General features: G+C 43.0%; 1 protein-coding gene across 1 annotated transcript in view; it reads right to left on the bottom strand.

Annotated features, from left to right (window-relative positions):
* Rpn6 (regulatory particle non-ATPase 6) overlaps positions 1–15,136 on the bottom strand; it is a 113,841-nt gene that overhangs the window by 88,126 nt on the left and 10,579 nt on the right. The window lies entirely within an intron of this gene.

Here is a 15,136-nt window from a genome sequence, read left to right as displayed (position 1 = left end):
CGGACTCCCTAGGGGCTACTAAACGTCCGGAAAATCAGGCAATCAGAAAAAATGAGTGCATTCCTTTCATTGCCGCCAAGGAGGTCAAATCGCCACAGGCACATTCGAAAAAAAGCTCCGAAGGTCTGTCAGTACACTAATTAGACATATCGCTGCTCGTAATGTGACAGGAAACTGCGTGTGCATGCGTGTATAAATAATAAATACACACTGTGTCCAGTATCAATTGCCCCTTCCCAAGCTTGTTAAGCTTCACCGCAATACTCTGCATATGCTTCACCGCGTCACATTTCTGTATAGGCACCCTGCAATTAAGTTTGGCTGTACATGTCGCGCCACCTAGCAGCAGCGTTGGGCCACGCAAGTAGGCCCTTGCCGCCATTTCACCATTGCCCATGCTGCGCTCAGGCCACGGAGAAAGACATATAGGAGGTGAAACTCCCGTCAGCGCGAGCGAGCGCGGGCGACCAGATAAAGTCACAATTGTATGCACCGACGGGGCCATATACAGTGGCGGCACCATGCGGCGCGTCGTAGAAGTCGCAGCGAAAAAAAAAAAAAAAAAAAATGCAGCGCCCAGGCAGGCGCGTCCGGCCACTCCAGCGCGCTCTCAACGGCGGAAAATTTTTTTCCAGGCCTCCAGCACGATAACGGCTTCGCGGGCTTGTGACCTTTTCTGGTCGCCGCAAACAGCGGCGTTTCCACTCCTAAATATTTCTTGCTCCGTGGCTCAGGCCCATCTGAAAACCTCCTTTTCCAATTTTTCAATGGATTCACCACAGCCTCTCGGCAGCTCCTCTGTGACAAATGTGAACAGAAAGAACAAGCACAGGTACTGTCGTGATCTGTCGGCAGTATCTGTCGGCACAGACACTGTCTGCATCAAATTGTACCACTCCCCTTCAAAACCGTGGGAAGCAACCCAGCAGCTGAAGTGGATCGTGACGATTCGGTGCGTCAAGTAAGTGTCGCTCTTATGAATTCTTGTTAAATGAATGATGTAAAATATATATAAAAAAAATCAGCAGGCAGACTCTCTAAAAATGCACAGTAAAGGGAGTGAACTGATTTCCACTGTTGCAAATTGGTTTAGATATTTGTTTAGCTCATCTCGCTCTAAAACAAACATGCAGTGGTTGTTACATGTCAAATCTAGCTTTGTAAGCACTCCGTGCTGTAGCTTTGTATGCAATGTGCTTTTTATTGTGCACTAATAAATCAACTTGCAGCTTGTTTATGCGCTAGGATCAAAATGCGACTACTGGAACCGGGCTCATTCATGCCGATGTTTTCTCGCGCTTAGCACAACAGAACTAAGGCTGGAGTGCACCATAGCTCACGTCGAGTATTCGCAAATTAGCAATTCTCTCACGCACGCTAGCGCACATCTGTTGAGTCCTCACATTGTTTAGTCTCAGCTGATTGCTTTTTTTTTTTATTTGGGGTTTTACGTGCCAAAACCACTTTCTGATTATGAGGCACGCCGTAGTGGAGGACTCCGGAAATTTTGACCACCTGGGGTTCTTTAACGTGCACCTAAATCTAAGCACACGGGTGTTTTCGCATTTCGCCCCCATCGAAATGCGGCCGCCGTGGCCAGGATTCGATCCCGCGACCTCGTGCTCAGCAGCCCAACACCATAGCCACTGAGCAACCACGGCGGGTTGCAGCTGATTGCTCTCTATTATGTTTCAGCGGTGATGGCCTTTCACATTGGAGTCGTAATGACAATACCAGAATATGCTCAAGGCACTTTGTCAACGGAGAAAAAAGCACTTACCTGCCAATTTATCGAAGCCTTTACAGTTGTGAAGTGCAATGCATGCTCCAAGGAATGGAGCTACAAATGACAGTTGACAAATGTCTACAGCCGTATTTGCTCACTTAAGTGGAATGAAAGAATTATTTGTTTACTCCGAGCTCGACGTCGCAAGAATGCTTGCTTTGTTGTGACGAACACTTTACGACCCGCAGTGGTTGCTAGTGGCTATGGTGTTGGGCTGCTAAGTACAAGGTCATGGGATCAAATCTCGGCCGCTGCTGCCACATTACGATGGCGACGAAATGCCAAAACATCCATGTACTTAGATTTAGTGTACGTTTAGACCGTTGTTTTGGCATGCAAGACCCCATAACTAATTTAATTTAATTTAGGCGCTTTGCTGTGATGTCCATGCTGTTTGCTTCTTTAACACGATATACATGGTTTTAGCCGTAAAGTTCACGTCCTTTCTCAAGCGTCGGCGGCTGAAGATGGGCCTCGATGTTTTCTATTGCCTTAAAAACCACAATTTAAAACAACTGAAATGCTTCAAATGACAGCCGCAAAAGCATGCCTCTGTAGAAGTGGCTGCCTTGGTGTTTCATGAAATTTACACAGTGGCACTGACAGCTGAACCGATTGATGCGCCGCCTGACCATTGAAGATAGCCTATTGAGGCAAAGCTGACCTTCAGGAACCGGCCTTATGCAATGCACCATGCTTCCCGAGCTTCGAAGCCAATCATGATGTTTACAAAGGCGGAGTTCGGTGCCATTGCTGACAGCGGTGAATTCTTTCAATGAAAACCATAACACCGAATGGCAAGAAGCTTAACATCGAACATCGAGGCAGCTAAGCCTAGCATGTGTGCGAGAGCACTGGTTCAAGGCCGCGAGATAATCATAATGGTGGCGGCCGTGGCTTTGGTTAATGCCGTCTCGAACCTGCTGTTACGGCAGAAAGTCCGGAAAATCGAACGGTGAACGGTTCTTGCATCCAAAATTTCATATGTTTCTATACATTGATTCTATGGGGTACGTGAAGCCGTCTGAATTATCAGGCATATCCCGAAAATCAGGTGTCCAGAAAATCTGTCGACTGTACACTGGCAACTCTTCAGAGCTGACGACGCAGCGTCAAAGACAATTCGTTACGATCCCTCTCTGTTATTCTAAGCCAGCATCAGCACGACTTTCGTTCCCTTTCAATAAAATTAGAGCAGATTTTCCCTGATGGAAGCACACATTCTCGGAGTTTTTCATGAGCATATTCAGACTACTCAAAACCCCTGAGTACTCCCGGTTTTCCCAGTTGGTAGACACCCTGGCAAACTCTTCCCTCTATTAAGCACTTTTTCATTATCATAGAGATATTGCACCAGGCTTATGGAGAGTTAGTCACTTAAAATGACTGATTGCATACCTTCAACCTGTTGAATTAGCGAAGCAAAAAGTGCAAACTCAGTATACTATAGTCATGGGCGACTTCAATGCAAAAGTGGGGAGAAAGCAGGCTGGTGAACAAACAATTGATTATGGCGTCGATTCTAGGAAAACTCGACAATAGGTGTTGGTAGAATTTGCGACATTGAATAAGCAACGAATAACGAACACCTTCTTCAGGAAGCGTTGGAACAAAAAGTGGATCTGGAAAAGCCCTAATGGTGAAGCAAGAAATGAAATTTATTTCACGCTTTCCCAGTACAGTGCAGGATATAGAAGTGTTAGGTAGGGTAAAATGCAGCGATCATAGGTTATCGAGGGCTAGGATTCACCTCAATTTGAAGAGACAAAGAGCAAAATTGGTCAAGAAGACACAGGCCAACCTAGACGCGGTGAGGGTAAAAGCCGACCAATTCAGCTTGGCACTTACAAACAAATATGCAACCTTAGAACAGACAGATGAAAATGACAGAGGCAATGAATAAAACCATGACTAGGCTGACTTCAGAAGCAGCAACTGAAGTGGGAGGTAAGGCACCAAGGCAACCAGTAGACAAGCTCCCCCAAGTAACAAAGGACCTAATAAAGAAACAACTAATAATTAAAGTGTACAATTAAGGAGATTAGATAAAATTTGCGGAACTGTCAATACTAATCAAAAAGGAGAAAATAAGGGATATTCAAAATTATAACGCGAGAGAGACTGAGGAAGCAGTAAGAAATGTATGCAGCCTGAAATCAGTGAAAAGGAAACTTGGCATCGGACAAACCAAGATGTATGCACTGAAACATAAGCAGGATAATATCATCAGCAATCTCAAAGATACAGTAAAAGCTGTCTGTACTGACCTGTACAGTACCCAAAGCAGCCACGATACCTCCATTCGAAGTAGCAATGAACAGGTTACAGAGGCTCCTTCTCTAACTAGCGATGAAGTAAGATTGAAAAACTAGTGGCCCTTTATATGAGCTGTCCATCCATATCCACTTCAAGGGTTCCAGAGAACAACATTATACTAATCCCCAAAAAGGGAGACGTTAAAGAATTGAGAAAATTATAGGCCCAATAGCTTACTTCCAGTATTATATAAAATATCCACCAATATAATCTCCAATAAAACAAGGGCAACACTGGACTTTAGTCAACCAAGGGAACAGGCAGGTTTCAGGAAGTGATACTTTACAATGGATCACATCCATGTCATCAGGTAATCGAGAGATTCAGAGTACAATCAGCTTCTCTATATGGCTTTCATAGATTACGAAAAGGCATTTGATACACACAGCCACGTAAATGTTTACCAGAAGTGACTGACAAGCAACATGCCATTTTTACATCAGAGTTTGCTACTGTCGATTTCACCTGCGTGAAGAACTTCCCTCAACGAACTTTCTCAAAGCGAGCACCCACCCAGTGCCCTTTCACCATCATAACAAATCCTAAGGCATGGTTGGAGACTGACAAGCAAAACTATGTTCGAAAACTATGTTAAGTCCTGTTTGCAGTACAAAATAACCACTCACATTCAGCATAACCGAGCAAAATTGAGGCTCCCTGGCATTGTCAGTGTGATACTGGGGAACATCAGAAATCCATTTACACCTGAAACATTTCCTACAGACGCATAATGCATGCTGCATCTTGGTTTGTTCAATGTGCCAAGAAAAGTGAGTTTGCAAGTTGACAAAGACAAGTTTAGCCTAAGGTATTGCAAAACCTGATGCAACATTAATAAAATCTTAGAATTGGCCCAATTTGTAAAGTTTGCAGATATTTTGGGAGAGCCAGCAGCTATACAATTAAGATGGAGCAATTCGTTAGAATGACCAGAATAAGTCGCAATGTAGTGGCATAATAATCATTAATGCAGTCCTAGATACAAAGAGGAAGCCTTATTTGATTGCAAACACATAATTTGTCTGAAAAGCATGTTTGGTACACGGGAAAAAGAAGGTAACTAGATTGTTCTGGGCTACCTCAACTCCCAAAGACACTATCTCAGGTGCCAGCCCATCCAGCATAAACCATGTGCAACTTCTACTTCACACAATACTATGAGGAGTGAATGCTGAAGAAGTCCCAATATATATATATATATATATATATATATATGCAGATTCAATGCACCTGTTGGAACCCATGTGAAAAACAAAGCTTTAGTGAAGTAGTTCATGAAATGCTATGCCAACAACAGCGATGCGTGTAATTCATCCTGTACAGCTTTGTAATCTTTGTGATGTTCATCCCCAACAACTTGATGAAGCCATTGCAGCACAAAGGAAACAAGACAAACAACAGAAGGCCAGACACCGCAGGCATAAACTAGCACCCATGGTGTCCAGTCTTCTATTCCCGGTGTCTCCTTTCATTTGCAGTGCAGTGCCTTCAAGTTTTCAACCAACTAGCTGAACAACAAGTTATTTTGGAAGGCAACAACTTTAACGTAATGCAATTTATATTTGTGCACTACTACACAACTCACGACCTATGCCAAAATGTAAGCACCAAATGAGGCAGATGTACAGTGTGAGACGACAAAATGATGGTGATGGAAGGACCATGACATCATGACAGCGGTAGCACGAACACGACAGTACGATGACAACTATATGAAGAAGACGAAATGATGATCACATGATAATAATGGAATAACAGCTACAGTATGACGACGATGGGATGATGAAGGCACTGACAATAAAACAACCATGATAGCATGATAACGCAACAATGACGACGGCACGACGGAACAACTATGGCAGTATTACTATGATGGTATGCCCATAAACGCATGGCGATGACCGTATAATGACAATGGGACATGGACATTGAAATTATGACAACAGAACGACCATGAATACATGAAAATGCTGTCATAACAAGAATGGCATGATGACGGAATGACAACATCAGCGTGACAATAAGATGTCAACACTGGAATAAGTATGACAGAATGTAGACAATGGAACAACCATGACAGCATAATGACGACGGCGTGATGACAATGAAATGACATTGTAATGACGATGGCGTGACGAAAGCAGCACGACTACAACGAAGGACTGACAGCATGACCACGAATACATGACGACGACGAAATAATGAACCATGGCATGGAGACGACCAGGGGCGTCGCTAGGGTAGCGGGGCTTGTGGGGCTTCCGCCCCCTCCCCCCCAAATTTTTTCGTGCTGTACATACAGCGCCGACTAAAACAACCCCCGGCACCGGTAATAATTCTGACTTTTGTCTTGAATACGCTTTTCACGCTCAAGAAAGCACTTCAGCGTGCACACTGCGAACTAGGGCTGGATTTCGCGGCAACGCCCATGCACCGGGAGTCGCATAATACCAGGAGCCCAGTCCGAGCACAAAGCTTTAAGGGCGTTTTGATGACGAGCGTGCTCATGGCGGCATCTTGTGGATGCCAAGAAATCTAAGGTGCACATGGATTTCAATTCTGAAACTTTATGGGTATAAAGTTCTCATAAACTTTAGATGTGAAAGATGCATTGACATTTCCAAAGTTGTGCTTTAGATTTTCAATTCCAGAACTTTGTGGGTTTAATGCTGTTATAAACATTTGATGCCAAAGGTGCATTGACTTTAAGTCGTACATCGGACCATACAACAAGACAAGCCAAATCCACAAACTATCAGACAAGTTGACAAAGCATGCAGCAAGGTCCGATGAGACCAAGCGTTGAGGTGGTTCATTTTTGCCGTCATGTCACAGAGAAGAATACACACACCTTTTTTTTTCACCACCGCCAGAGCATCCAAGTCAAGACACTAAAGCCAGCAAATGCAACTACGTTGTTATTTATTTTTATACTTTGTCTTTTATTCGCGAGGACACATTGAGCCTCTTCAATATTTTTGTTCTCGCTACCCGTAGGCTGCCGGAGCCAGCCTGAGTGCATGTATTTTTCTCGTGCTGCTCCGACCACCGCGCGGCACACTTCGATGTGCGTTCGTTGCTCTCTGGATGAGTGGATTTTGGCCTGGGAGAGTTTTGGACGCTTTCTGGCTAGCAGACAAGAAAAAGAAACAGTGTTTGCTCGCCGCCATCACTGCGGGGACTTGACTAATTGCAACGTGTTTGCTTGAGTGCAACCTCTCCAGAAAATTTTGTTTTGGCGGTGTAGGATACCGAGCATTATGCGTATGGTTCTCTGTGGACCACCAAGCATCTCATGCTTTCTTCGATATTCCTTCAGTAGCAACATTAGGTGGCCAAAGCAGGCATTCAATTGTGGCCAACATGCCTTCCTTTGCATTTTTTTTTTTATTTCAGTGAATTTCATTTCCCTCAAAAGAAAAAGACAAAACTTTTGTGGCTCAGTGAATTGTCGCATGGTGAAAATTCGATTTTGTTACAGTGAAACCTCGCTAAACCGTAGTTGGCTGGAGCTCGCAAAAAGTATGTACTAAATGGTAGTACTGCTTAACTGAAATAGCATGAGATCGCCCACTTACGTGTCAAAAACGGAACTCAAAGAGTGCGATGAAAGGAGAAAAAACATGCAGTATTTATTCACTTAAAATTCACTTTTTTTGCCCTTTATCAAGCTGTACCTTTGAATTTGTATGCATTGCATCTTTGCATTTCTAATGTACAAGGGCGAGTCAAATGAAAGTGAGCCAACCAACCTTGCGCATAGCACACAGGCATCTCTTATTTACAAAAGTGACATGCAGGTGTGAGGATAAATATTCGTTAATGCTCTCATACACTGGGTTGAACATGGTTGAGTGACATAATGGATGCTCCAAAAGTTAAACAGCGTGGTGTCGCGAGGTTTTTGACAGCCGAAGGTGTTTCCCAAAATGAAATTATTCGCCGTGCGACTGCCAGGTATGTTGAACATTGCATTTCATTGGCCACGGTGAAGCGTTGCAGGAAACTGTTCAAAGAAGGACGTCTCAAGACCGGGCCAAAGCCACTGTGCAATCAACCCCAATGCAATTGCAAAGGTTGATGAGCTGATTAGACAAGAATTAGACAAGACAAGAAAAAAGATGAACTGGCAGAGCACGTGAACATCAGTCATGGTTTGGTTCAGACGATAATTGAACATCTCTGTTGTCGGCTCTCGTGTGTGCAATGACTGCCCAAGATTTTGAGCCACCGCCAGAAGATGTAGAACTTCGGCGCTGCCTTGACTCATCTGATCCAGTATCACTTTGAGGGTGACAATTTGTCTGCAATTGTGACCGGGGATGAATCATGGTGCCACTACTACAAGCCTGAATCACAACGGCCAAGCTTACAGTGGAGACATTTGAATCCACCACCCCTAAAGAAAGCAAAGATCGTCATTTCGGCTGAAAAATTGTTGCTGACTTTTTTTCATCGTCAGGGGCCATTACTGATCGAATTTGCTAAACCTAGAGAGACTATCAATCGTTTCCGATATTGTGAAACGCTGGATCGGCTGCGTTCCGCAATCAAGAACAAACGACGTGGAAAATTGATGAATGGGCTCATCTTGCTCCACGACAATGCCCGTGTCCATGTCACTGATGTGGTTAATACAAAACTGGCAAAGTTCAAGTGGGAAACGCTGCAACATCTGCCATACAGCCCACACCTGTCGCTTTGCGACTTCCTCATTTTGAGGCAATTGAAGAAACAGCTCAAGGGAACCATGATTCGTGTCAGAAGAAGAAGATGATGATGATTGAAGTGTACTGGCGCAAGGGAATCTAAGGCCAGAGTGCCAGGACATACGTTTTGATTTAGCAAGATTGTGAGTTTAGACTATGACCTAAAATGAAGGCTGTATAGAGGCCTACACGTAAGATAGATCTGTAGATATTAGTTCATCAATTCTAAAATAATTACTAAAATAAATATAAGACAATAAATGCATTGGCTACTGGCACACATGTTAAATTATTCTGGATTGTCCGAGTCCCTTGCTGTACAATTCTTGCTTACCCAAGTGTGAGAGCTCAGACATACTTTCGTGCATCAGATTGTACTCACCTGTGAGGCACAATCTGATGGTTAGGATGGAATGAGATGATGTCTAGAAAGTTAACTTGTGCAAGATAATTAAAGACTCCTTTAAAGTTAGAAAGTGCATCCTCTGATAAGAACATCGAGGGAAGGGGGGGTATATGGTGAGTAGAGTTCCCTAAAATGAGCCACCCGCTCTCGGTGAAGTTCAGGGCATAGAGGGATTTGAGGGCACAGGCACCACTACCATTTACGTGAATGAGCACTTAACATGACAGAACAAGCAACTTCTTGGTGCTGCCCTTGCGGAAAAGAAAAAGGCCGGATGGAAATACGTTTGGGTCAGCTTGGGTAAAATTTTGGCACGGAAAGATGAACAGACCGATGCCATTCGAATTCCAAACAAAGAAGATATCGCCCGCATCAAATAATCTTAGACGTCATCGTGTTGGTCCGGGTTTTTCATTTAATCACTATGATGCTTAACGCAGCCTCTTTCATTACTAAATCGTCCACACTAAAATCAAATCTTCGTTATTTACACCCATGTTTTTCCTTATTACACTTAAATGTCCGTAGCATGAGGAACAAACAAGATGAGCTGGACATTTGGCTAAAGTCCCTGCAAGTTAATTTTGACGCATTCATGTTCACAGAAACATGGTTAAGCAAAGATGAGCCTTCCCCTAGTTTTACTGATTACATGCCGATACGATTAGACAGAACTGGTAGAGGTGGTGGCCTGATTATTTATCTACAATGAAAGTACGCATATCATATTGTTGATGAGTGCACAGTTATGAATAGGGATATTGAGTGCCTAGCGGTGGAAACCAGCATGTTTTTAATTGATGACCTGTACAGACCACCGACTGGATACAAGCGGAATTCCCTACAGCATTTAGAAAATGTAATAATCTATGGTATTAATACTAATAAGCAGTTCTTTCTCTTGGGAGATGTAAACATCGACACGTTAGGCGATGACTCTTCTGCGCGTGCCTTGATGAATCTCTCATCCTCTTAAGGGCACAAAAATGCCATTTCTATGCCAACCCGAATTACTTCACAAAGTTCTACTTCTATATTTATATATATGTGTTTCAAACCTGAATGCATCAGATTTCAAAGCAGGGTCATTATCATGCTACATCAGTGACCATCTGCCTATATTCTTTGCCACACAACACACCCTAACCACGAACTATAAACGCAGCAGGCTTGAACATAGGGTGGTGAATGACTCCTCCTTAAGCTATTTTCATTCTTTAATTGAGCAGGCTGACTGGCCAAATGTGTACTTACAGCGGGATGCAAATTCTGCGTATGAGGCTTTTCTTCGGGTCTTTCTTATTTGCTACAATGATGCATTTCCACTGAGAGAGTATAAAAAATGCAATCGGAAAATTAAAAAGCCTTGGACTGACACTGCCTTACTAAAACGCATCAAGAAGAAAAATAATATGTTCCACAAATTCATAAAATGCAAAGACGGTGACTTGTTCAAAGAATTTTTTAAAATATCGCAATAAATTAAACGCTGATATCAAGAAAACCAAACCTGCACATGAAGCAATGTTTGCCAGGATAAGAACAGATCCGGCAAAGATCTGGAGGCAGGTAAATTACCTTACTGGCAGAAACCAGTCACCGGTTAAGGCTGACCAAATAGTAATCAATGACTCTATAGGAGGCAAGACGCTAGCAGATGAAATTAACGAGTATTTCATTAATGCAGCCGTACCCCAGCCGTCTGTTCAACAAAGTGGGCTCTACTGGCCTTCTCGTAGAGTAAATTCATTTGTTTTGGATGCAGTTACCGAAGGAGAAATCAATGGTCTTATAATACGCTTAAAAAATAATGCCGCAAGTGGGTATGATGAAATAAAAGTTGAACCTGTAAAGCAAGTGTCATTAATTATTAGCCCTGTCCTCTTCATGTTTTCTCACATTTTCTACTGGAGTCTTCCCAGATAAACTAAAACTGGCCAAAGTAATTCCAATACACAAAGGAGGTAGAACTGACGATATTACAAATTACCGGCTAATCTCAGTGCTACCGGTGTTCTCAAAGATTTACGAATTGTCAATCAATAACCGGCTGTCAAAATATCTAACAAAGTATCATATAATATCACCCTCACAGTATGGTTTTCAGAAAAATAAGACAACTCAGGACGCTCTTCTTCTCATCAAGCAGCAAATAATCAAATTTTGAAGATCAGCTCTTCACCTATTTCTCAATCTGCGCAAAGCTTTTGATTCTGTTGACCACGAAATCTTAGCTATAAAATTAGATTGCTATGGAATACGAGGTATCACATTGGACCTTATCAAGAGCTACTTATCGTTTTGGCGTCAGTTTGTTAAAATAGACTGTACCTCTCCAAAACAGCTTCACATTAAATTAGGTGCCCCGCAAGGTTCGATATTAGGCCAGTTACTTTCCCTCTTATATGTGAATGACATGAATGACACGGAACTACAAAGAACACCCACAATAGCCATGTTTGCACAAGACACTAGTTTATTCTTTGCAGGTAGAACACTGCATGACATTGAACAATCAGCCAATCTGTATTTAAATGATTTATCCACACGGTTGCAACAAAGAAAACTTCAGTTGAATACAGTAAAAACAAAGTACATGATATTTAGGCCAATCAATAAGCATAAAAAAAATGATTAACTTACAGTACAGAGGGCATAACTTAGAACAAGTAAGTGTGCAAAAGTTCCTTGGGGTATGGTTTAGTGAAGAGTTGTCTTGGACCCCTCATGTCAATCATCTGCTCTCCGAACTCGCGAAGTCTGTTGGATGTATTAGAAAAATAGCTCCTCTTCTACCTTTTTGGCTAAAGCAATCACTATATTACTCCCTGTTCTATTCTAAACTTTTGTATGGCATTCCGGTCTGGGGAACAACGACAAAAGGGAACTATGATAGGCTACAACTGCTGCAAAAACGTGTCCTCCGAATTTTTGTGAACCACACCAGCCCCATTAGATTGTTGCCGACGCAACCACTTTTTCCCAGATTTGATGTTTTACCTGCAAATAAAGTCTATTTATAGATACTGGCAAAGCGAATATATAAAAAGAAACTCCACAGAACTTACACACCTGTCTTGACACTATCCATAACCCCAAACGCAGAAATAAAATAGTCAGAACAAATTATGGAAAACAAGATCTGGAATATCAGGTAATAGACATGTTAAATAACCGTGCTTCTACTTTGGATTTCTGCCTACCCAGAAAAACGTTCAAACATGAACTGCGGGCAATTTTGTTTTCCGTTGAAATTGTTAACAATGATAAATGTAAATTCCCGTTTCAATTGTTGACTTCCTTTTAGGTGTTTTTGTGATATGAGCGAATCTTCACTGTGATTTTTTTAAAAACTGTCCATAGTGCTTAAGTAGAGCCATATTGTATAGGATGTATGCGTGTACTATTTGTAACGCAGCTTCTATTTTTTGTACCAGCTCTCTGCTGTACTGCTGTAGACTGCTCCTTTTCTTACGGGGGCAGAGACCTCGTCAGGCAACCATGCCTTTAGTCTCTGCCACCCGCAGGATGGTGCGATTTTCCGGCAAATAAAAACTGACTGACTGAATGAGGACATGTAGGACGGTTTGGTTCTCACTGCAGCATGTGCACGTCCGTGGGTCAGTTGCAGTCAAGAGGTATTTGTGAGTGCCATAAGTGTGTCCTATTCTGAGTCATGCCAGGGTGACTTCGGTGTGTCTCTTAAGCTTCACTGGGAAAGATTTGGTTAACTGCGGTTTAAGCAGGTGCAGCTTGTTTTCAACTTCCTTGTCCCATTCAGCTTGCCAATGATTACGGAGCACCTTTCGTATCGCAGGTTTCATATCTACACCAGGTACCCAGCTTACATCAATTTTATCCCGATGAGCCGCTTGTCCGGCATTTTTGTCCGCCATTTCATTGCCTGCAATCCCAGAGTGGCCTGGCACCCAGCATACAACAAGAGCAAGGTTTTCTTTATTCGTTATGTGAATGTGTTTAAGGAGCTGATTTAATACAGAGTTTCGACTTGCTTTGCCACAGGACAGGGCTGTGACAACGCATAAGAAATCTGTTATATTATAGACTTTTGTATCTTGTGCTGTACTATGTAATCAACAGTGATCAGAATACCAAATGCTTCCGCTGTAAAGATGCTGCTATGGTTATGCAAGGTGTTAGAGTTGGAGGAGTTTGGGCCATGGGCTGCACATGATACCGAAGTTTCAGACTTTGAAGCATCAGTGAAAAATGCCATAGATCTATACTTGTCTTCAAGGGCCAAAAAATGTTGCAGGATGCGGGCACTTGGACAACTCTTTTTGTTAAGATCTGTAAAGGATAAGTCACAGGTGACTGTACACTGCTTCCAAGGTAAGATGGGTTCAGCATAGTCGCTTTCCTGCAGATCTGTGAAAACTACTACGAGTTTTTCCGCAACAGATTTTACTGCTAACGGGAACGGCGGAGCGTGTGAAGGCCTGTTTAAGTACAACTGATATGTGGACTTTTCACTTATGACTGCTTTGCATGGATGTTTTAGCGACATGATTCTTATTGCATAGGTGACTCCGAGATATGTACTGTTAAGAACGGCCAGCTGCACTGCAAGTTTGCCAGCCAGTTACGCCAGCGGTGGTAACCTCATCTTGGAATGCCGCCGCCAACCTCTAGCCCCGTCGCCGTTGCGAGCGAAGGAGTTCGACGAAGCAGGCTTTGTGCTGAAACCGCCAACCTCTAGCCTCCTCGCCGTTGCGAGTGAAGGAGTTCGACGAAGCAGGCTTTGTGCTGAAACCGCCAACCTCTAGCCTCGTCGCCGTTGCGAAGTTCTACGAAGCCCCTCTGACGTCGGCTCCGGACCTCTACACCTGTGTGTGTGTGCGGCACATGTATGACGTCCCTCATCCTCCAAAAGGGCGGGGTCATCTTGAATGACGTCGAACTATGACGTCAAGCAGAGAGCTTATAAGCAGCGATTGTCGGCTGCTGGGTGTGCTCGTCATCGTAGTGAGCTGTGTGCTCGTGAGCTGTTTGCTGTATGTTAGTCTTGAGGGCTCCATATGGGAGTCACGCTAGACTGTCGATGAATGTCTTGTTTCAAACGTAAATCCTGCAAATAAATCCTGCTCTCCTAAGTCCCGACGAAGAGTCAAGCTCCTTCCTACAGCTACGACTGCCAAATCTTACAGTACGCTGATAATCCAGTGGCCACTGATCCGACTCCCCATAGAAACTTTGTACAGGACTCGTACGAAAGGCTTGGCGGATAGTGTTTGGCGGATACCTAAGTGATAGACAGGATCGAGTAGCTTAAGTGTTGTCTTTGAAGCTGACTGGTAAACAATACATCTATAGTCTATGCATGACAACACAAGGCTTTTAAAAAGCGATATGAGGCAATACCTGTCTGTTCTCCACGACTGGTGAGATAAAATGTTTAAAAGGTTCATAGTTTTAAGACATTTCAGCTTCAACTGTTTTATATGCTGCATGAAGGTTAGCTTAGTATCGAAGATTACACCCAGAAATTTTTGTTCTTTTCTAGTTACCATTTTCTATTTTATTTATCTCTATTTCTATTGACCCTTTCATTGTAATGCAAGGGTCAGGACATACCCCTCTTTGTCTGGAAAACAGCACACAGGTAGTTTTTCTGCACTGAATCTAAACCAGTTTTCGTCTGCCCATTTCGTGAGCCGATTAACACTTAACTGTATCTGGCATTCACATATGGACAGGTTGCAAGATTTAAAGCTGATTTGGATGTCGTCCACATAGACAGAATAAGACACCATGGATGGTATAACAAAGCGGAGGGAGTTCATTTTAATTATAAAAAGTGTGCAACTTGGCACTCCTCCCTGTGGTACACCGTTTTATTGAACAAAAGTTTGTGATAGTACATTGCCAATTCTTAAGCGGAACCTCCTTTCAGAGAGG

The sequence above is a fragment of the Dermacentor variabilis genome, chromosome 2 (genome assembly GCF_050947875.1).
Source record: "Dermacentor variabilis isolate Ectoservices chromosome 2, ASM5094787v1, whole genome shotgun sequence".
Classification (NCBI taxonomy): domain Eukaryota; kingdom Metazoa; phylum Arthropoda; class Arachnida; order Ixodida; family Ixodidae; genus Dermacentor; species Dermacentor variabilis.
Note: the sequence above shows the minus strand (reverse complement) of the source record. Positions and strands in the feature narration are given on the sequence as shown.